This window comes from Python bivittatus, unplaced genomic scaffold (assembly GCF_059951505.1).
Source record: "Python bivittatus isolate LINGU-HERP-01145 unplaced genomic scaffold, Pbiv_v1 ctg000320_np1212, whole genome shotgun sequence".
Lineage (NCBI taxonomy): Eukaryota > Metazoa > Chordata > Lepidosauria > Squamata > Pythonidae > Python > Python bivittatus.
In genome coordinates, this window is record NW_028277052.1 from 14015901 (window position 1) to 14040326 (window position 24426).

The window sequence follows — 24426 nt, forward strand, 5'->3', positions numbered from 1 at the left end:
AATCACAAACCGGGCTCATCTACAATTCTGGATCAAAGCACGGGTGAAGAGCCAGGTATAATTATAATTATAATTATTATGTTTTCTTTATAACTCTACAATAGGGTTGGAGCCATCTGAACATCCAGATCCCCTGCCTTAAATGTTACCATCTGATGGGACCTTGGAGGCTCGCCTTCTCAATGGCTGCCCCAGACCTTTGGAATAGCCTCTCACCTGAGATTCAAGGCCATGAAAACCTGACTCTTCCCCCAAGCATTGGGCTGGGATAGGGGTTGGGTCAGGAGGTTTTTTGGTCTGGCACCTGGAAGGAAGGGTGGTTTTGTTTTTATTCTTCTTTTTATCAGTTGCTGTGAGCTGACTAGAATCATTATATGAGATAGGCAGCTATAGAAGTTCTTCAAATAAATAAATAAAGTTCAAGTCAATTGGTAGACTACAGCCCTGGATTAACCATTAATCAAAACAAGCACTGTGCTTAGGGCACCAAAGGAAATCATTGTTATCTTGCCCTTAACTCTTTCACTGCCACACTCAGCTTTAGTCAATTTTTAGATAATCATCTTTATCTGCCATGTTCAACTTTAATCTGCATTGTTTAAAAAAATTGTTTTCCTTGGCATGGTGAGTGACCGAAGTTTTAAAAATTGGTTTGAAGGTGTTGTTAGGTATCACTTTTGTTTCCATCTCACGGCATGAGAATTTCATTTCCGTCAAGAGGCACCATTGTTGGGCTATACTTAGGGCATCCGTTGGCCTTAATCTGACCCTGAGACTTCCCCAAAGATTGCATCTGGACTGAGATCAGATTGCACAAGGGCAGAAAGATGCTTTAGCTTTTCTCTAAAGAAATTGAGTGAAACAGTCCCTTCACCATGATTGCTCTGCCCTGAGTTTAAAGAGGAAAAATTTGACATGCAATTTGCTCTCTAGAGCTGACTTCACTCAATTCGCTAAGTCATAATGTGTTTTTCTTTGATTTGGGGTTAACGTGTTGGTTGAAGCCCACCACTGTGATTTATCAACCTATGGTCTGAGGCTTAGTGGGTTGTGTGGATTGTTTGCACATGAAACATGGGGCCTGGCTGGATCTGGAATATTGTGATAAATGTGTGGTTTAGTTAATAAACCATAGTTAAGAAAACTATGGCTTAGTACAATAGACAGCCATCTCTTTCCCTGACATTCTCGCTGTTTCCATTCCAATCTCCTTCTTTAGACAAAGAACCCTGGAAGGTTCTTTTAGAGAGTGAGATCCAGTTGACTTCTGGGGCTCTTTTGATTCCCTTTCTGGATCCTTCACATCCAGACAATGTGAAAGGGGTTAAAATTGAAAACACTGGTCCCCACTGGCAGAGGCATTTCCCTGTCCCCAACATGCCTGCTGATAATAATGAGCCCAGACACTTTTATTATCATTATTAATTAGCACTTTCAAGCAATGGAATTAAATCAATATGGTGGACTGAAACTAATTTTAACAAGCCATTGAGATCAATCATCAGGACTTTTATCTACATAAATGCCACTAAACTCAGCTCGTTAGTGTAACATTAGTTGGAAAAGAGGGTGGGGGAGAGAAAAGGAAGACTGGCGGAGTTTTAATTAGGGAGACATAAACTGTGCCATGATTTTTCTTCTTTGATTTGCTTTTAATCTCATCTGCAAGTTCTGCCAGGGACCCGACTTGATTATTACTCTCTTCAAAGGCAGCAGGGGGAGAAAGGAGAACATGCAAGAGAAGGAAGATGCTTAGACGCATTTGGAGTGCTTAACAGGCTCCAAAGACTTCCCCGTGTATATTCCCAATGGCTTCCAACTGTCAAATGACTTTTGCCTCAAGGAAGAGTAGTCAAGAAAGGTAAACCCAAAGGAAGAAGAATGGGGATGATCCAAAATTCTTAGGATGGTGGAAGGTTGTAGCCCACAACCTGATGACATCACCATACAACAAGTTTGGAACTTCAAATTATGTGTCGCTGCATATTTGGAACATTCCCATTCTACATTCTTTGTGTTTACCTTCCTTGATTACTGCTCTAGAACTGTTCCATATAGTAACATTCAGATGATACAGATATGGCCCATATGGAGCACTCCTATTTCCGAAGACTGCAGTTCTTAGGATGGTGGAAGAGACACTGCAGCCTGGGACCTGCTTATAGGTCCTCTATGCCCATTGTTCTGGCCTTGGCAGAGTCTGCCAGATTCCAAAGCTGGATTTCAATGACAAATCACTAATGTTATTTTCATATATGTGTTATTTTGGGGAGATAGCGGTTAATATGTAACAGGTTTGTTAAGCCCCTGAAGCCTAACACCAATTTTTGCCCTAAAATAACACCCATCCTATAATGTTCTTCAAATAGTCTCAACATTTTACACCTGCCGCTTCTGGTAATGCCATCACATACTGTAATTGGCCATTCAGAGTAAATGCAAAACAGTTTCAGGAGGTAAGGTTCCAAGAACTCTCCAGTGGTGGGAATCAATATTGTGAATGATCATTTGGCCTTGGAAATATTTGCACACATTTTCCACATCTGGAAATGCGTTCCATTTTCACCCCATCTTCTCCAGGTTCCAAAAATACTATATCCATTACTGTCTTTACCAGTTTATAGCCTTCTTTCCCCTGGCAATTTGCAGCTACCTCTTTTCCCACATTTCGAAGATGAAAGTTGAACTTTCATGGGAATGCTGTAGAGCAATAGAGAGAAGTGTAATACCCCCACTCCCCAAAAAAGGAGGAAAAACAGTATTTTTAGCCAGTAATGTAGTAGCTGTGTTCAATCATACAGCCATTTCTGATGCTTCATGACCCAATGGACATCATTTGTCAGGGCTGTCAGTAACTTTCATAGTATCTAGCCGTCTTGTCTTCTGACAGCTTCTTTTTCAACCACTTTCAATTTCGCCAAGCATCATGGATTTCTCCAATGACTCTTGTCTTCACTTTATATCCAAAATATTTAAACTTTAGCTTCATTATTAGTGCTTCCAGTCATAAGAAATACTAGATTGCCATAAGAAAGAGGCAGAATATCCAATAGTTCTTTTGTGGGAGGAGAAAACTTTCAACAAATGAAAAAGTATATGTTCTGATATTTGAATACCCATGGCACATCTGTTTCTGGAAGGACTAATGTAAAAATGACTATGTTCGTGCAATATGGTAGTAAAGATCTAGCAGATACATTTGGGCAATATGCTAAACTTGGGTTTGATTTTTTTGGGGGGTGGGGGGTGGGGTTGGCTTAGCATTTGTACAAATCAGTTAGTTTAAGATTCCATGTATTATGCAAACCTGGGAAATGGTTAATGGTAACCAGATTAAGCAAGTTGCATGAACAGAGCCTCTGTGTGGCCCCTATGTTCTGTAGTTCAACATATATATTCCAACATAGCCACATTTGTTTAGATTTATAGATTTATTGTGGCATAAGCTTCATGAGTAACTGCCTTTTTTTTGACCAATATATAAATGGTCATGGAAAAAAACAATAAACAGTGAGGCCCAAATGCCATGAAATAAGAGAAGTAAGGAAATGTCTACATAAAGCTCAACTGATTATTGCAGTAACCCAAACAGCATAAGTCAGCAATAACATGCAATCCACCTAACCCTTTGCCACATAGGAGAGACCTAATCCTGAGTGAAGTAGTACAGATTACACTATCTGTTGTGCTAGTGCAATAGTTGCAGTGCCCTTGGCCAAGTCCCTAAATCAGCTACAGCTATATTTGCTCAAAAATTTAGCAATGTTTGGACTTCCAGGGAAGAAATGGCAAAATGAAGGCGGTTCCACTGAAAGCGGAGCCAACAACCGTGGCAGAAAGAAGAGCCGGCAAGTAGACTAGCTCTTTGTAATTCCTCTCCGGACAAGGAGAAGGCTTGAGATCACCCACAAGTGTTCCAGACAGTTGCTCCTTGCAAGGAGACCACAAGAGAGTGGTCTCCAGTGGGTTTAGAGCTCTGGGAGATGAGGGAATAGCCATTTTGTTCAATCCACGGTTGGCACCTTCAAAAGGACACTGGGTTCACATACTTCCTTTTCTAATCACTTTCAGAAATGGCTTGTTAACTGTCTTTCAGCTATTAGGAACCTTTGGATCAACAGTTTTACAGCACCAGGTGAGTTTCCTTCAATCCGTAATGAAAGAAATTTTAAATACAAGCTTAAGGACTACAAAAAATTGTTTTGAAATAAGCAGCAAAAGGATGATTAGAACTTTGATTTTGGAAAGTTAGAAACAGACTAAGGGTCCAGATGGATTTGAAATAAGATTTTGGAATTAATTATAAGAATCTTTCCCATAGGAAAATTCTTTTCTTTTGAATTCTCTTTAAAAAAAAAAAAATAGGATGAAACTTTGAAGGCTGGATACTAGTGGGAACCAGAAGGAACTAAAGATTACAATTAAAGGAGAAAAACACTTAAATTTGGCTTACTAATACAGAATGGAGTAAAATATTTTAACATTGGATATATTGAAAGATATTTTTGAACAATGGACCAAGAAGTTAATTTTAAGAGCATCTGCCTCTATAAATAGACTGTGTTGGAAAGAAGTTATGGAAGAGGAATAAGTTTTACTGAACAAGGGTGAGAATGATCTGAAAGTGGATTTAAAACTGACAATTTGCAAGAATGATATGGAAAAAGATGCTACACTAGACACACAAATGAAACTGGCTGATGTCTTAATAATTAAAAGGGGTATACAAATAACAAACCAAAAGAGTGACCTGGATAACTGTCAGATTCAGCCCAAGGAACTCCATGAGACAGTACAGTTACAGTTCTATTGCATTTATTAGCTTCCACCAACAAGACAGAATCTCGCCAGACTGAATCTAAACTTCCCAAGCCAGCAAGCAAACACTGCGAATTCCTTAGGGTGGTCCCAGTCTCATCCTCTTCACCTTCCCATGCTCATTCTGGGGGCTAAGGAAATGCTTATCTCCCCGAGCACAGCCTTCACCATACCATTCCATCACAATAACTTTCCTATATTGAATTTACAAAAGAGACTTGTTAAAGCTTTGAAGAATTTTGTGATAAGGAACAAAGAAAAAATGAAAAAAAATTAAGTTCTAGGACATTATTTGAAGGGACTAAAGATTAAGATAGTTAGAAGTAAAAGGAAGGAATATAAAATTGGTTTATTTGTTCAGAGTTCTGTGATTGCTTCTTAAGAAGCTTAAAATAGATATGCTGTTATCTTCGGTAACCCTTAATGGATTTTACTCATCAGGACTGAAATGACAAGGCTTTAAGGATTTGTTTATAGATAAGAGATGGAATATAGGAAGAAGAGATTATTCATTGTATTTTAAGAGAAGGTGATAAGTTACTAAAATGGTTTATACTTTTTGTGATGAAGAAGGAAGTCATTTCTTTATATATTCCTTATCTTTTTCTTTACTGTATTCTTTTTTTTTTCCTATTCTATTTTTTCTGCACTTTTTTCTTCTTTTTATTGTTTTATTTCTCCTAGTTTGTATGAGTTTTTATCTTTTTAATTGTAATTTCTAATAGAATTACTATAACAAAAATAAATTTAGCAGGAGTCTTATCTGAAAGATTTTGTGAAGGCTGGTGACACCACTTTGTTCTTTCACTGGTTTTTGATACTGCTATTTTAAAAACTGTTCATTTATTATTTTGCAGAGATTGACTAGCCTGACTGTGCAGATCCAGGAAGGGAAATGTTGACAAGTGACTGCATATGTCACATTGAAGAATGAGCAATCACAGAACTCTGAAACAAGGAGAAGCAAACATTTCAAGCAAGGAAGGGTAATGTGATAAGATCCACCACCCTGATGTATTGCTAATAAGCATCTTTCTGCGATGAGAAGGATAGCAAAGTTCTAACCTGAAACTCCTGTTCTATGTGGAACTTCAAAAACCTTATAGGAAAAATGAATCTCAAAAAGTTCTTTTAAGCTCAGCTGTAATCAAGGGCTATAAAAGTGTCAGATGTTGAGATTAGCAGTTGATGAATGACCCTGCCATAGACTCAGACCCCTTCTCCCCTTACAGGGCCTCAGTTAGTTTAATATATGGGCAGCCTTGAAATACAATTCCTCCTGGATTCTCTTGATTCTAGCTGTCTAGGTGGGAACATCCCCACCTCCCACTTTAGGGGCAGTCGAGAAGGTTAAATCTGTGGATCAAATGTCAAACATAAACTATAAACTCCTAACCTTTGCAGTCTCCTGAGTGTCAGGATCAAGACTGAGACTTGGTGAGAGAAAAATATTCCCTAAAAAAACTTTACTATTCGTGAACTCCCATCTATGACACAGCAGCTGCATAAGGAGTGTTTGATAGAACAGCTAGATCAGCTCTACTAGAGCAAATGGAGCACCACGAGAAACGTCCAATGAGACTACAGACTTCCTGTATAGAAAACAAATGTATCCTGCTACACTTGAACATTTTTGGTTCCTTTTACTGATTTCTGTTGCTCGTGGTTCACCCTGTTGTCTTAGTTAAGACAGAAGGGCTATGCAAAGATAAGTTGATTTGACTTGAAGGCAATTTGATCAAATTTCCAAATTGAATTAACTTTCCAAATAGCATCAAATGCATCTCAATCCATTTGATGATTCAAAATGTGCAAATACTCCTTTTAAAAAATGGATTTGGAAAATTCCATCAATTTTCCAAATGGATTCAAATCATGAGATGGGATCAAAGCCAATTTGCCCATCCCATTTAAACAAATTTGGGAGCTGCCTCCTTGTTGCCATATTTTCCTTGCATCTTAGTTTCACGTAGATATCAGAAATATTTATAGACCCCGAAAAATTCATTTTGCCCCCTTGGTAGTCACTTGTCAGAGATTATCACTTACCATCTGGAGATAGCATCAAAGGAATTGATCTAAAATGAACTTGCCCAAAGGATTAGAAATCTGTCACTGCAGTGGCATGATTGGGTTGTAAGCTGTGACTCCTGTTGTCAAACATGCTCTGCAAGAATTATTCTAAAAATGAATGATGGGAGAGATTTGGAGTGGCTTGGCACATTATTTAAGGAAGGCATTCAAAATACAATTAAATCTAAATGGAAGCAGAAATAGAAGCGAAATGTTTGGAGCAGGAGGACTGGATTTGTTTTTTGCATCTTAGGGTTGTTGTTAGAGATCAATGTGCAGTTTTATCCTACAAAAAATCAGATAAATATTGCAGCAGAGCAGTTGGTCCAAAACCAAACCAAAATTAAATAGAACACTCTTACTCCACCTTGTCCTTGCACTGGAAATAGACATTTGAGAAAGATTTGATCCTATGAGGACCACCATCAGAGGTGATCTTGAACAGCCACTACAGCCCATGCCAATCACTGGTCTTCTTTCCCAGTTTCTTGTTGCTGCTGACTACCAACTGTTTGTTTTTAAGCAAACAAACAAGCAGTGAGTTGAATGAAAAAGAATGCTTATCCAACATTTAACACAGATTCGGCACAGGGGAAGAAAAACATAGATAGACAGCAGCCATGGTGAAGTGCTGGTTGCACCTAGAGAAAGGGGTTCAGAAGACAGCTTCTCATCTAAGGTCTTCCCTGAAATCTGAAACAGGCTTTGGCAACTGTTTTGCATTTCATGATATTGTAGGACCTGCAAGTCAAAAGATAGGCAATCTGCAGCCCTACAGATGTTTTGGATTTCAATTCCCATCTACCCCGGTCAGCAGAATCAGCAACAAGGGGCTTTGGAAGCTTTAATCCATGTGGCCCCCTTCTAGCTAGATCCTTTGACGTTATTATCCAGTGGTTTCCAAATACGAGCTAATATTTCTATACCAAAGGCAGATGAGAGAGAGTGGGGTGGGAACAGTGAACAATACTGAGAACATCAGAATGGCACTGGGATTTTAAATCACTGAGCCCTGCCTGTCAGCCAATTTCTCTGCAGAAAGCTCTTAGCAGTTAATTTCTGGGTAATTTATTATCCTTCAGCTCAGCCCCACAGTGCCATTAACAGTACAGTGACATGACTGAGTGAAATATTGTCTAATTTATTATCTTATTACTCCTCTGGAACAGGATCAATTAATTACCCATTAAAGTATTTCAGTTGCAAAGATTTATTAGGGAGCTCGGCATTTTAACAGATGATTAGTTATATATGTTTGTTTGCCTGAGAAGCACAACCAGAGGGGAAGGGGGGAGAGAGACGTACTGCGCTAGGAGGGAGCTAATGGATCTCTTCTGGACTCTCTGAAAATGGAGCAGTCAATGACAAGAATTATCGACTCATTCGCTTGTGGCTTGGAGATAACCATATGTACAGGAGAGGGGGAAGCGGTGGGGGGGGTAGCGAGCGAAGGGGGGAACTCTCATACAACTACTTTTTTTTTTCCTCCTCCATTCAATAAATTTGCTTCAGAATATATTGGATTGGGGTTTGATGGCTATTTCGTGTTTTGCAGAGTGCTGACACTGGTATGATTCAGTAATTATTGTTTCTTTTAAGTTATTGCTGTAATTTTGCTTTCTAAGATCCCAATCAATTCCTGCCTCTCAAGGGCACGCTTGAAAAGCGATATTTGAAAACAGCCCTCTGATAGATTGCGCCGTTAGACAGTGGCGGAGACAAATAGCCTAATCTGGCAGAAATTAGCTTGGCTTCCACAGATAGTTTTATACAGCAATGTAAATTATATTGTCAGGGCCAGTCACTTTCCTGCTTAGAGTGCAGCTAACAAGAAGCCATGGAGATATTACAGGGGCTGCCGTTCATCCTTTGAGCGAGCTGCTGCAAAGCCATTTATATAAGGGAAAAGGGAAAGATCTACCTACCGGAGAAGATCTGGGGGAAAGACAACACCCAGCTGTACCTGATCCTAGCCCTAAAAGGGACAGAGGGCAAGACCAGACCACGGGCAGGGTAGATCTGTTGTGTAAACAGGGTGCAATGGTGAAAACAACGGTCACTCTACCTTCCTGCTCAGGTGCAAAACAAACTGCCAAGGCTATCTCCTGGTTTGTATAGGTCCACAGCACCATTGTTATGTTGGACACACACACACACACTTTTCAATGAAAGATGAGGTAGGGTGCTCCTCCTCTTTCTATATAGGCCACCACCAGGCTTCTTGGAAATGGATGTAAAGGAGGAAGGAAAGAAGGATATCGATGGCTACCATTTTGGCTCGGGGCTCAAAACAGTTGCTTGAAGAATGAAATAGGAGGGGCCCCAAATTTGGGCCAAGTTTTGATCTACTGAGCTCCCAATCCATTACTCTCTTTGGAAATAGTGGATCTATCTAGAAATATTGAGACCAAGTCTTGGAAGAAGTTGCCAGTGTTAGTGTTCTATTTGCAAAATGGTAATGTAGTAAGATTGTTCCCTGCCATCCACTCTGTCTATTTTCCCCTGCCAGATGCTTTTTACCATCTTAACTTACTTTGGTCGTTTTGTGTATATCTCTGTGTGTATGTTTGTGAGCAGTTAGGCATACCAAAGAACAAAGTTGCAGCAATCAGCCATTTTTATTTCTTTCAGGCTATCTCTTGGGCCTATGTGGCGCCAAGAGGCATTCTTGGAAAGAGATGGTGCTTGACGAATGAGATAGCTCACTCTGAAGACTAGACAATGATGGGAAATTATGGGTCTGATGCAATTGGTGCCCAGTTCTTACAGTTTTTAATAAATCTGCTCACCATTGTCCATTTAATTCTTTCCATCCAGAGCCCAAAGACAGGCTATGCATCATTTGATAAAAGTGATGTACACACACGCGCGTGCATGCTCAAACAGATATGCCACAGGTCTTCCCTCTTTGTGCATTTATTGCTAACTAGGCATTCATTTGAGAAGATTTGGCTAAGCAATACAATTCAGCACAAGTGAAAGCAGTTGAAGGAGAAAGCATACAAAGGCTTTCTGAATGAATGAGTAAACGTTTTGGCAAAGGTGTGCCCCTCCAGAAAATAGGTACCTTTGTAACTTTTGTCTCAATGATGGTTAAACACAGACAGTCTATGAGGTGCTTATTACCATTCTTAAAAGTTAAGAAGTTTAACAGGTTCGGTTACAGTTCCTGTTCAGTTCTAGGTACAGTTCCTGCTAGTGTCTGAAAATTATACAGAGCAGGGGTGGAAAAGAGAGTTGTGGCTGGATGGATCATTGATATGATTAAGCATAACTTGTTACAAATGAGGCCCAGCCTCAATAAACAACCTTAATGTTGAGGAGGTCAGTTCCAAGTTATTACAGTTTCCTAACTGAGTAGACCTAAAGGAGGAAACAGCTCCTCCTGTTGCTTCCTCCTTTAGGTCTACTCAGTTGAGAAACTGTAATAACTTAGACCTGACCTCTTCAACATTAAGGGAGTGAAAAGGAAGACCTACATGTGTATCAACATAGGTTCAACTCTCCACCCATACCTCCATTTCCTGAAAGAGTGAAAATTATTTGAAACGCTTTATAAAATGCCACACCTCATAGCGACTGTCTTGTTCTCTGTGAGACAAGGAGAACCTTCTGATTTGGGAAGTAAACACTCCTGATGGGAAATATGAGCCGTGTTCTGCCTGGTCTGTGTCTGTGCTGATAATAGTTGGAAACAGCTCCATGATCTGTAGGAGCAGCAAGCTGTATTCTCGTAACAGCTCCAAAGTCTGAAAAAAGAGAGTCAGACACCTTTTGGAAGCCAAAAATATATATAAAAATGCTGCTGCTTTTTTGCAACAAAGCTTAGGGCAATCACAAGAATTGAACCATTGTTCTGAAATCCATACTGATGTGTATTCATTAATACATTATCAACTGATACTTGTCTTGGCGTGGGGAATTCTACTGCAACTCCTCTGATGTTGCTGTAAACTTCTATTACACCCTAGGCATTCTAGAGTATTGATTCTCCCCCTCTCCCCACTTCTCTTACACATACTATACTCTATACAGTATGTGTTTGGATTAGCAGTTTGCTAATTTTTTGCTGGACATGTTTTTCCACCTATTTCATTCAGCTTAATGGAAAAGAAATTGCTTTTGCTTATCATCATCATCATCATCATCATCATCATCAAAGAAAGGTTCAGCAAAAATTCTGTTACCTGTGATATTTACAAGATGGCTGATCTCCTGTTTTTCATTTTACAATAGTCTCTCTGGTTATTTTTGGGTTCCCTGGCTTCCCATACTTCAGTTAAGTCCCAAGAGAAGGAAATCTAACCAGGGAGGGCAGCCAGAGAAACTACAGAGTGATGCAGAGATGGGTAAGAGAAAACACAATACCAGCTCCTTCTTCTGCCTAATAATAATGGAATCTGATCAAAGCATCCTTACCATGAAATAGAGAAACAGAAGTCTCACAGTGAAAGAAAGCTTTGGAGAAAATTGAAGAACAAAGTTTAGCAGAAAATTCAGAACATTATCTGGATTTTCTGAAAAATTGCACACCATCAAGGATCTATGAATGTCTGGCTGCTCCCACATCAAATGTATGAATGAATGAATGAATGAATGAATGAATGAATGAATGAATGAATGAATAAATGAACATATAGACAGTACTTCATGCTTTGGAAATGGGCATGAGATTGTTCCTGTTAATATATGACGACGATGATGATGATGATGATGATGATGATGATGATGATGATGATGATGATTGGTTGCACAGTCAGCCAGATTTGGCATTTTTATCCGCCTATTGAGTCCTTCCCAAGGACCTGGGATAGGCAGATGTTGTTGTTTGATAGTGTTAAAGGTATTGTCTTATTATTATTGTTACTCCCACCCCCCAGTTCTGACTTGCCTGCCAATCAACCCTTTGTACCTTCTATCAGCTAGCCATCTGGCAAGTGATGTGATTTGGCATTTCAAGGATTTTGAAGTGCAAATGTTTGCACAATGATGAAGTCCGCTAAAGTCTGAGATGGTGGTGTAATCATCTATGGAAATCTGTTCTTCAGAGCTATAGGGTAGAAATAAGACAAAATATGGGTTTCTTCTATAACGTTTGCTACATTGTTCAGAAGTATGAGAGGATAACATGTATTACTTCACACCAACTATCCTAATTGAAATTATGTGCAGTGAATGTGACAGCTTTGTTGTGTTGTGTTTGGTGTAATGAACATGACAGCTTTGTTGCAGTGAGTGTGAAAGCACATGTAAAATCACAACTTACTTGTAAGCAGAAATATGCACATTTCAGCTGTAGCTTCCCACAGCACAAAGGGCAACTTAAATAACTAAAGTTATTAGTTATCCATTCACTCCACTCTGGGGTACATGCAACTGATGGTCTTACAGTACATGCAGTAGGCCATCAGATTCAAGCCCAACCATATAAAACAACATTTCTTGCAGATGATCAGAAAGATCTTCACTGAAATCCTGACAACCAGTACTGCCAGTAAAGGAGTAGATGGCTAAATATTCTCGTCTTTTTAAAGAACTGGCAAAGTTTGGACCTTTGGCTACAAGGACAGGGTGTTCCTTAGATGACCATGAGTATTCCTTTGCCTCCTCTATATCATGTCATGCTTCTGACATGTTGGAGCAATTAAATATATGAGGAATAAATGCCTTTCAATGAGAAAAATAAGACTCTGAGAATGTTCAGCTTCATATTTTAAATCGCAGCATTATCATAAGTACAGGAATAAAATGAAATTTGCTTCTCCTGTCCTGATCCTAAAAGCATTTACTTGGAAATGAGCATCTTCATGAAAATTATTATTATTAGTGGTAAGAATAAAATAAGCCTCTATACCAATGTAGATACCTGTTTGGCCTTCATTATACAATATGCTTTTAAAAAAGGGAGGGGGGGAGGATGGTCCAAAATCTACAGGATGGCTCAAGTGATGAATTCAGCATCTGCTCCCATTATTTACTCTTTGGGACCCCCAGGTTGTGGGTTCCCAGGTAACCCAGAGGTCTAGTCCTAGCTACAACTTTCTACATTCCTACTCAAGTTCTCTTTAAACAATGGAAAACTGGCTTCCAAATTCTAACAAGGTGCCAGTTCAATAGTGTGACCTTGGGGAAGCTTCAGCAAATGCCATTCTCCTCCAAGCCCTGCTTCTGCATTTTCCTTTTATATACATTTTATAGGTAGCATATATATTTTGGATATATAGCAACTAAAGGGGAGGGGAGCATGCAGGGAAAGAGAGGAGATGAGGAAGGGGAAGCATCTTTTATATCTGCAGGCTGTCTTCGGCACCAGCCTTCCTAAATAGAAGAGGTTAAATATATTACCGCCATTATACTCTACAAGGAACACATTCCATAAAAACCAAGGTGCTGTAAATTATACAAATATGATGCTAACAAGGCAGGAAATGCACTGCTAATGAGGTCAGTGATGGAACTCCTGCAGTTCTGCAAATCATGTGCCAACCCCAACACAGGAGGTGTACAGCTAGCCTGGGTCAGCATTTTCTGAGTTGCTTTCATAGCCTGCTGTTCGGAGGATAGTTATACACAGGTAGAATGAATATATATATATATATATATATATATATATATATATATATATATATCCCCCCTCCTCTTGTCTCCTTATTTATGTGTCAAATAACCAAGGCACCAGACGAGCCCGCTTTGCATTAATGTACTTTGCTATTATGTCTATTGTTCTGCAGTGCAGAGTGGGGAATTAGTCATTCCAATGTGCAAATATTGGTTACAGTTTTGAAGTGAGCTCACTTTTCTATTCCTATCAAGATTCCTTCTTGGATGTATTAAGTATGTTGCCTTAGGAAAGGTTGTGTGTAAAATTTATCCCTTTGGTTTAAACACAAAATGCAGACATACTCACCAATGCACACATGCATGTGCATGCACGCACACACACACACACATTCAGATTCAAAACACCAAACAACACTCTCAGCAGATAGCAACTCATTCATTCTGTTTTCTTCTTGTAAGGCCAGTAAGGTATATAAAAAAGAACAAATATAACTAATCCAAACATTTTAGGAAATAGGAAGCTGCAGATTTGTATTCAGTCTTCCAGCAGTGTCCACAGCAACAGCAATGCTACCAAAATGAAACACACATGTGGTGACATCACACAAATGCCACTATTATGGACTTGGGTCCTGATGTCTGACACAGTACATAAGTCACAGCATTTGTGTGATGATGTTATCGTACACATTTCATCATTTGCCTTCCAGCCCCCTGGACGCTCTGGCAGTTTTCCCTCTGAGGCATGAAGGTGGTGTGTATGAGTTTATCCTTGTGACAACAAACTTGTGTGATAGACTTAGTAGAGACACAGTCAGTCACTTTCAAAAGGAACTGAAATATGAATCTTCCCAATCTTTGCCTGTTTAAGAACTATACTTATCCTGCCCTGTGTTTCTGAATCCTCAAACTCAGCTGTATTTAAGTTACATTTGGTCTAGCTATGCAGTAGAACTGAGATAGCAGAATACCAAGAGAAGAGGGCAACCATACCATTTCAACCTTTATGGCTTGGCATAAAGTTCCTTCAAAACCATCTCCTCCAACCAGACTCAACCCACCCAAGAAAGTTATCCCAGAGGAAACTGCTTGTAATATTCTACTTGCAAGATGTGAGTGGTTCTGAAGGCAGAAAGTATCACTTCTCAGAGGTGGTGCAAGGTTTTAGAACAGCCTCCCTCTGGAAAAAAGACTGGCTCCCATCTGTCTGAGCCATCCAGAAGTTAGTCAAAGGAGAATTGCTCCCTGGTTGAGGTCAGATTGTCTTTCTTTATGAATTAGCATCCTGGAATTTTGCTTTTACAAGATTGCATATACCCACGTGCCTCTTATAAACATAGCCTCGGGAGATCAAAAATGATTTAGCAGCACTAGATGCTTAGATGGGAGAATAGTTGAATTCCAAATCTTAGTGAAACTGGCATATTTATCTCACGTTTTTCCTATTAGGGGGAATCCTCAGGTAATGAACTAAAAACTTCTAGCTCAATCCCCACCTCTAAGTTTTGTAGATTTATCAAGTAGCTTTTACCCAGATAGACAAAAGGGAGAGCCAATTTGGAGAGGAAATGGAAGATCTGGGGACTACTACAAATCAAATCAGAGTTCTACTCAAGGCCCAAATGACCAGGCTCAAATTATCATATTTTGAACACATTATCTCTAGCTCTCTTGAGAAGTCTATAGTGCTGGAAAAGGTGGGAGAAAGAGGAAGAAGAGGATGACCAGCAGCCAGGTGAATGACTCATTTCTAGGAGTAATGGGTGTACCATTGGAAGACCTGATGGACCAGGTTGGGTACAGATCATCCTGGAGAAGATCTATCTAAGTGGTCACTAAGAGCGAACACTGACTTGATGGCACATAATTAACCAACCAACCAAACGATTGATTCGCCTCTAGTCTTGTTTTCCTTTCCTGCATGATGCAGAAATTCTAGAATTTGTTCTGATCTTGATATTGGTCTGTAGTGCCTGAAAATTATTCCCAGACTCAATTCTCTGCCTGGAAGACAAAATATCCTCTATCATCATAATATCATTGGTTAAGTTGGGATCAGAGGCCTGCCTTTAAGGTTCCTAATATGGCTTTCAAATTATCTTTTTTCCTTCCTTAAATGTGTGTATGAAGACTGTCACTCATATTTCACAGATGATCATATTGGTATATGCTGGTACCTAAGAGGCAGGAACCATGCTGCAAAACTGGGGACTGGAGGCCACTAGTGGTCCACAGTTGCTTTAACAGCCAAGGGCTAGCTGCTGCATGGATACTTTTAGGAATACTATAGTGTCCTCCTTCATTTTAAACAAAAAGATGGAACAAGAAAGATATGTTTTTTGGTGGCTGCTTCAGTGCATTGACATTACTGGCTTATAGCAAAAAGAAAAAAAACATATTAACTAAGCATGATATTTATTTTAACTAACCAGCTGCTAATTATGAAAGTACATTTTCAAGGCTGAACAATTCAGTGGTAATATTTTGCATAGTTTATTAAACTTCCCCTATGCCTGTCCCTAATAGTCAAAATATTAATGGCAGGCACTCCTCATTTACCCAGGCGTTTTGCTGTTACAAGGTGGCTAGTCTATTATAGGGAAATTAAATGCCACAGCTAGGCAAAATGTGGGATAATTAACCAATGATGTTTTCCTGTTCCAAGGCAAACCTTCCCCACAACACATTCTATTGCAAACTTCAGCAGAACATGATTTTTAGTCTCTTTTACCTTGCTCCTGAGCAGAGATGTTTGCATCAGCCAGCAGAATTACAAAATGAAATTCTTCTAAGCCAGAAGATGTGTTTTGTTAAGGGGAAGAAAAGGCATTCATGTACAGTAAGAGAGGGCAATGGTGGAGCATATGCTTTGGCAATCCATGGCCCAGGGGCCACATGTGCCCACAATTGTGGCCCACCAGTAGCTCCAATTTGAGCTTCCAACATTTGGCAACAAAAAGGCAGAACATCATTGATACAGCTGGGGGCTGTTCAGGGGGGTTCTGGAGGAGTTAAGGTAGGGAGTGGATCTGGATTGCCTCCCTAAGGCTTCTTGATTTCATTCTCACCATACCTCTCTAATTCCACCCATCCCCAACAGAAAACCTATTCCAGTGACTTCATAACATTAGTGGGCAGCCTTCTGCAATGCACCCAAAAGTCAGATGTCACAATCTAGCTCCCCATCTCTTAAATGTTGCCCACTCCTGATTTAGAGTGATGTAGGAACCCAGGCGGTGGAATGACTGGAGGAGACAGGCCTGTTTAGAGGTAGAGGCCACCATATTGCCCAAAAGAGGCCCTAAACTGCTATTCTGATAGCTTGTCACATAAGATAACTGAAAGCAAAAAACAAAGGTTGGGCTTATTCATTGTATAAAGTCATAAATGCCATTTTTTTGGCTTTGGTCTAGCATATTTATAGGAACTTGAGCACTGTGGTTTCTAAACCACGGTTCATATCTTTGCACGATGTATGAATGGAGCTAATTTTTACTTTACAAATCTTAGCAAGCCAAGTATGAATGAGTGTGAAGTGTGAGCCACGTCAAAAAGTTTCTGATTCTTCCCTTAGTAGTTCCTGACAGATATTTGGAAATGAAATGTACAAGTTGCCCATCATCATCATCATCATCATCATCATCATCATCGCAAAGGTCATTTAATCCAACTAGAGTTGCCTGAAGTTATTATCTGCATTGAACTATCCAGTTGGACAATTGTTTGCAAAAATATTTAGAGGTTTATAAAATATTCGCAAAGGATATCCACAATACATACAATGTGCATGGACTGTTCTTTTCAGGCCGCTAGTCACATCTGACCCCTGAGTGATGTGCTGGAAGCCTCAGTCAAAATACAAGGGGTGGGGCCAGGACTAAAACTTTGATTTCATTCCAATTACATTGAAAGCTAACAACAATTAAATATGATTTATGCATTTAATCATTTCCCCTTTGTATCATGTTAGAAAATGCCATTAAGTCACCCCTTTGGAAAGTCCTGGAGGGCATGCTTTGGGTGGCATCATGCAGTCCCCCGGCTTCGGGCTTGCACTTACACTATTACAGTCTTACACTATTACAGGAGAAATTGCAAAATCTATCAGAGAAGACTGGAAAGGTGGTTCTGCTGCTGTGTCCTATCTCTCTCCTTTCCAAGAGGGTCTGTTCTGCTTGCCCCTGTCACTGCTGGTCATGTGATTCCATGGGTTTCTCTGCCATATGGCTTCAGGTTGAGATGATTTATGAGGTGAAGAAAAAAGACTGATAAATTTTACTGCTGGTCCCAGCATAAACCAAGGTATCAACAGCCCAATCCAGACAGCTCTAATGGAAACTGCCGGCACCAGAGTGCAAGGCATTATTTATGACTGTCTGTAATGCCACTGTAGGAAATTTATCATCGCTTCTCTTGAGCAAGCTGGAATCACAGTAGCATGGCCAGAGGGAGGAAGGGGAGGAGGCAATGGAGGTAATGCCGGGGGTAGATTGGAAAGAATGCTGCCAGGTTACTTGGTTGACTCCCTTCCTGCATCATATCAGGCCAAATATGTCTTCTGGGGGGGGGGAAGGGGGAGAGAAAAGAAAGCAAAGGTGGGGGTGAGTGCACAGCAAACTGATGAAAGATTTCAAGACTTCATCCTTCGGAAACTACTGGGGGAGGAAATGAACTGCAGTAAGAGGAGAGAAAACCAGCAATCCCAGCATCTAGGGCACAATGAATGCTGGGTTTTATAAGTCATGGTATATTCACCACAGATGCTTCTGAAGGGTATTTAACAAGTCAAAAGACAAAGCTGTGCTTAGCAGAATAAAGCACAAGGTATTGTTCTTCTCTTCTGCCTGCCATGGAATTAAACTGAGTCCAGTTTCTTATTCTTGCTTTGCTTTCCTATTAGAAAATGAAATGCAGTGTAAGTTAAGGAGTTCAAGGTAGCTTACATGGGGAATTCTCTTCCTTTTAAACCTAGATTGACTGGTTGGTTGGTTGGTTGGTTGGTTGGTTGGTTGACTGATTATGTGTCATCAAGTTGGTGTTGACTCTTAGTGACCACATAGATAGACCTTCTCTGGAGTAATCTGTCCTCAACCTGGCCCTTCAGATCTTCCAATGGTGTGCCCATTGCTGCTGCATTTGAATCCATTCACCTTTCTGCTGATGGTCCTCTTCCCCTTTTTTCCTTTCACCTTTCCCACCATAGCCATGTGGCTTTCTCTTTTTTAAAAATAATTTTTACTGAAAATGTTGATGACAGTAGTAAAGGCAAATACAAACTAAACTCAGAGAGGAAAAAGATAGAAAAAATAAAAAGGGCAAGGAAAGAAAAAAGAAAAAATATTTTTAAAAGTTACTTCCAATCTGCATCACAACTATAAACAAACTTAGGAACCCTTCACCCCCTTTAAGGTTACAAACAAATACCTCTTCTTCCCATAACCCATCCCTTATCTATATTCTAATCTATAAATCATCAGCTTTTCGGTCCTGATGTCAGCAAAATCTGTAAAGGGTTACCAGAGCTTTATAGAAACATGTCTTATTTTAACCTTGGTCAAACAAACCCACTTTATATTCCTTCCTTTTACTTCTAACAATCTTGAACTTTAATTCATTCACATGTTGTCGTAGGATTTGATCTCTCTTCAATTTTTCTTTTTCCCATCCCAAAGGCTTTAGCAAACATCTTTTGTATATTCAGTAGAAAGTCCTTATCCAGGTCATTCTCTTGGCTTGTCCTTTGTTTCCACTTTAGTTGTCTTCTCTGTCTTATAATACACACTGCCATGTGGTTTTCTTAATAAAATGCAGGAATGGTTACTACTGCCTTCTCCTACATGGTCTGAACTGATACCTTTGTTGTTGTCACTGAAGTGATCATCCACCTCCAGCATCTTCCTATACTGCTGCTGCCCAATGTAGGTGTCACTTTAGCTGAGCAACTGGGATGACCTTCACACTTTGGGTACCCTGCTGGGAGTATATATTCTTGATGTCCATTCTTGACTCCCAGAAGCACCTCCACCACCACAATGAGACAACATAGAAGGACTTGAGGGAGTTTAAACCCAGACTGGAGCTAATCCACAGACTGGGACTAAGCCACCCAGTGAGTTTCCATAACTAAAGATGGACTTGAAACTGGATTTCCCCGATCTCCAACACCTTAACCACTACACCACATTCTTTCACCTTGGTACCTTCATAGCTATCCATAATTGTTGGAGTTATATGAAGAGCTAATGTACTAGTGAACATAGAAATGGCTTCCCACAATCTTATTTCAACCTGGGAGTAGGTTTCTTTTTCAATTGCATTTTTGATCATTTTCTTTTTTTACAGATCCCTTGTTTACAAATTCATCTTAGAACATTTGCAGAGCCATTTGTGTGCACATGTATGTACATCTTCCTAATAACCACATTTTAGTACACATTTCCTTATGTGCATGCTATCTACCCACAGTCTTTTGTTTCATAGGAAAATGTTTTTTGGTGTGGATTTTTTTCTAATGTGTCTTTTATAGTTACATCCTTGAATGTATTTACTTGTGTTTCTTTCCTTTTTTTTTAAATTTACAAATGACACTGCAAAATCCTGAAAAATCATATGTAATGCAAAGCTAAAATAATAAAATGAAATAAAAATAAACAATACCTAGCTACACAGCTACAATATAATAATAGGGACAATTTTTACTAGGCACAGCCAGGTTGTAGACACTAAGTCACTAATGTGAGAGTAAAAACCCCAGTCTTTGCTTGGAGCCAAAAAGCAGTAATGTTGATGTCAGCATGTCCCCACTGAAAGGACATTCCAAAAATCAAAGTGCCATGATAGAGAAGACCTTCTCTTAGCTTTCCTAATTATAGAGTGCTGAGAAGGATCCACTGAACGTTCAGGCAGGTAGATATTGGAAGAAGAGCTCATACAAATAACTGAGACCTGAAACCTTAAATTCCTACCGCTAGTGCATAGATAGTCAATGCAGTTCCCTTAAAACTGAAATTATATGATCCCTCAAGGTCTTCTAGAGACAATAATCTTGTTGCCACATTCTCTACCAGCTGCAGCTTTTGAGTTATCTTCAAGGGCAAATCCACATGAAGTATATTTCAGCAGTCTAACTAGGAGGTTATCAGAGATGAAGTGTGGATGCTGACTACCAGGAATGCATAGATGTGCAGTTGAATGCATGTCTTCAAGTCGCCATATTAGAATACAAAATCAGTTGTATTATTTGGCACAGTTTTTGATCCAGGACCTTGATTTGCTCTATATGTGATTACTGGGCATGGCCAGAGCCACACTACATATAAAAATATCCTTTGAGATATAAAACAAAGAGAATGTCCAATGTGGCTATTAATAAAAATCTATAAATGAAGGTCACCCACTGAAAATAGTAACTTACTTTTGGTGCTATGTCATTGAAATGCATTGTCCCGGAGCTCTTACTGGCCTTATTTATTCACAGATGTTTCAGTAGTATTTCTCCACTGATTTCAGATCAAAATGGAGATGCCAAATCATGTGCTAATGTTGAGAATTTAAAGAAATGTCAATTGCCCAGAGACTTTCTAGTACAACTGATGCCAAGTTCTCCCCTCCTTCACTTCTACTGAAATTTCTAGCAGCATTAATATCATAGTTCTATTTGGGAGAACACAGACTAATTCTAGAGATCTTGAGTTCATGCTCTGCAGACAGATTTTGCCAAGTAAGAAAATATTTCAGTAAAGTGAAAGGAAACTCCCTTTTTGGCAGAAATTAAAATTCTCAGCACTATCAATGTTTGTTCAAGTCCCAAGTTGTCTCCACAGCCTGGAGTGCTTATCAACTTTTTCTGCAGGAAACTATGGTGCTAGAAAGAACTGGCTGATTAAACATGATGTACAATTCTAGAAAAAGGAACATAGCATGGGACTGAAAGGGTATAAAGTAAAGGTTTCTATCCCATCTCACACTCCAAAAATTCATAAACCACCTAAAATACATAGACAGAAGTCCACATTTTTTTTAATTGTTCTGATATCAGTCTGATGCTGCTAGATCAATGTACAAAACACAACGAATAAGATGAAAGAACTAAGGAGAAGTGGATAAAAGTATAGATGATCATTTCCTCAAGGTAACAGGGAAAGAAAAGATGAGGGAAATGATGGGTGCCAATCTTTTCCCAGTGTAGATTTTCTGCAAATCAAAATAATTAAATACTGCCTGGAATCAGGTAATTTGTACTCTTACTGGTGGCTTCAGACTAGGAGATTTCTCCAATTAACTGTTTTCAAAGAGCATCTTCCTGTTTTTCTGCTGAAGCTGAAACTTAGAGCAGGGCTAGTCATTAGAGAAAATCTGGTTGTTATCTCAGATGGTAGATGTTCGGAGATGGCATAAGGAGTTGAAAAAGGGAGCAACATCCTGCTTTGCTTGTCCTGGACTCTCTAAACCACCCTGAAACCACCCTAGTTTATCCAGTTCAGAAGTTCTCCCATTTGTATGTGGAATGGGAGAAATTGCCATCTTTTCATTTGTTTCTGGCATGGGAGGACCCTACTGAAAACAGCTTCAGTCCCACTATCTCCTGCTCACCACCTGCCTCTGCTGCCCTTCCTTACCTTAAAATGCTTTACGTAATATCCTCCAGCAATAGAGCTACCCGCTTCTACATTCTGCCCTGAATTTTGAAATTACATATGGAATACAACTTCATACAGGTTGATGAACTTGTATAAAATGATGCATATTATAGAGAATGCCAATACTGTTTTTGTTTTCCTCCTCCCATTCTCTTAATATTGGGTTAGTCAATGATATTGATGGATGGGAGATTCAGAACAGAGAAAAAGATTTTGTTCATACCATTCTAAAAGAATTTGTCCAACTTCCTATCACTATATATGGTGATTAGCTGTAATTTGTTTACTGCTATTTAGGGATGCAGCTTGAATCAAGCTCAACTCTTGGTGACTATATGAAGATCATCATGCCATTTACTTAGCAACAGTACAAAAGTAGTTTGCCATTTACCTTTTTCTGGGATAATCCTCAACTTCCCAGTCAAGCCTATAGCCCTAGTCTTTCCTCATGGGCTTCCATGTTTGTATTAGCAAGGCCCAGTCTTTGGAACCAAGGCAAGATTAGCCAAATGCTGCCAACATTTACTGTACCAACAGAAGTGAATATGTGTAGCTCAGGGTTGAACTGTGGAGTCCTTGGTGTTCTCTGAGCTTGGTTCTTTTCTTGCAAATGTTTTATTACCCAGCTAGGTAACATCTTCAGTGCTAAAATGGGATGGGGTTTGCTTTCTATTTATATACTGTGGCATGCCTTGCCAGTGCTGGTGCTGGCGGGGGTGGGGGTTTTGTTTTGCTCCTCCGGTAGTTCCTTGATTAGCATCTGTTTACTGCTTGATTGTGTGCCTGGTGGTAACCTTTGCTTATCTGAGTGATGATTGCTGGTGAGTAAAATATACTGCTCTAAAGGATCTAGAACTGAGGATGGAAAAGTGAACTCAGGCCTTTATTCTTATTTTCCTAGAACTTGGATAGAAGCTCTATCTTGAATAGAAACCATTCCAGAAAAGAAACCCAATGGCAGTCAGAATCTTAGCAGAGAGGTGTCCTAGTTCTCTGTCTGCCTCAGTTAGGTGGAATGGTAGCTGCTGGATAGAATTGGTCCTGGACTAATACAGGCTTTAAGATGGAACTGAAGTTCAGTTCCATTTTAAAGCCTTTATTAAAGTTCAGTGACTACTAGCCACAATGATTAAATGGTAGGGGGAAATCCACATTAATTGGCAATTTGTGTGGTGTGTGTGTGTATTAGTTGGCTATTCCATGATGTCTTCCTTATTTATTTATTTAAATTTATTGACTGCCCAACTCCAATGAACTCTTGTGGACTTCCTGGAAGTATCTAACTGGCCCTTATGAAAAACGAAATGCCAGATAAACAGGATTTGTTCTCATCCATTAGAAGACCTTTTACCAATAAGAAACCACGTTTCTGTCATGTGAACACTTCCCACCAGTCCATAACATTCTTTTTTTCTGGCATATATTGGTTGCAATAACAAAATAGTTCATTAATCACCCTGTTTTGCAACATCTTTTGTGATGCAGTTGGTGAGAAGCAGATCCCCTTAAAATGACTCTTTCCTTTTGGCTTTCTATTTAGTCTAGCCATAGAAATGCAGATGCCTACAGGGGTATTGAGGGGGGAAGGAGGGAATTTGACTGATATCATGGGATCAGAAACAGAAATACAAGTGACAATAAGGTCAGCTTTTAAAGAAATTATTGAGCTTGTCTGAGCTGGTACAAAGGAGCCTGATAAGAATCTGACCTCCCAGATGGTGTTCTTCAAAGCCAACCCACATAATCCAAATGATACATCCATCATTTGCTTTCAAAAGTAACCAGATCTTTCTGGACACACTTCCCTCTAAATCATCCCCATTCCTGGTAGATTTCCACTATGGCTGATATGAGTCTGCATTCTAAGTAAGATGTCTCTGATCACTGTGATCATGCAAAAACAGCTTGATAAGACTGCCTTGTTTTTTTAAACCCTTCTAGGCAAAAGAACATCACTGGGTCTTCATGGATATGAATCCAGTTCTACTAACAGAAACACCAGGGAGTCACCTAGATCAAATGAACAGGAGAAAATGCAGTAATGATGGCATCAAGCAAAAATCTTGAAATGCTTCTGATGTTCACCCATCATATCCCTACATGCACCGAGAAATAAAGAAATAAGTTCCCTTGAATGAATTTTGAGATCCCATCATATTTGCATTGTCATCAGTTCACTTGATCTAGGGGACTCTCCCATGTTGCCCTTAGATTTTCTCTGCCTTACGGCATATCTCTTTCTCAAGGCTTATTCTAATATCAGATGAATTTACTGCTTGATCCCAGTCAGCGAAATACTATAGCATGGAAAAATATGGTATCATTTATCATCATT

At 39.5% G+C, this 24426-nt stretch overlaps 1 long non-coding RNA gene across 1 annotated transcript; it reads left to right on the forward strand.

Annotated features, from left to right (window-relative positions):
* Nucleotides 1-3960: 3960 nt before the first annotated feature.
* LOC112541231 (uncharacterized) lies at nt 3961-24185 on the forward strand. Its single transcript, XR_003085262.2, has 3 exons — nt 3961-4135; nt 5676-5804; nt 24033-24185. It is a non-coding gene; the product is annotated as an uncharacterized LOC112541231 (long non-coding RNA).
* Nucleotides 24186-24426: the final 241 nt, after the last annotated feature.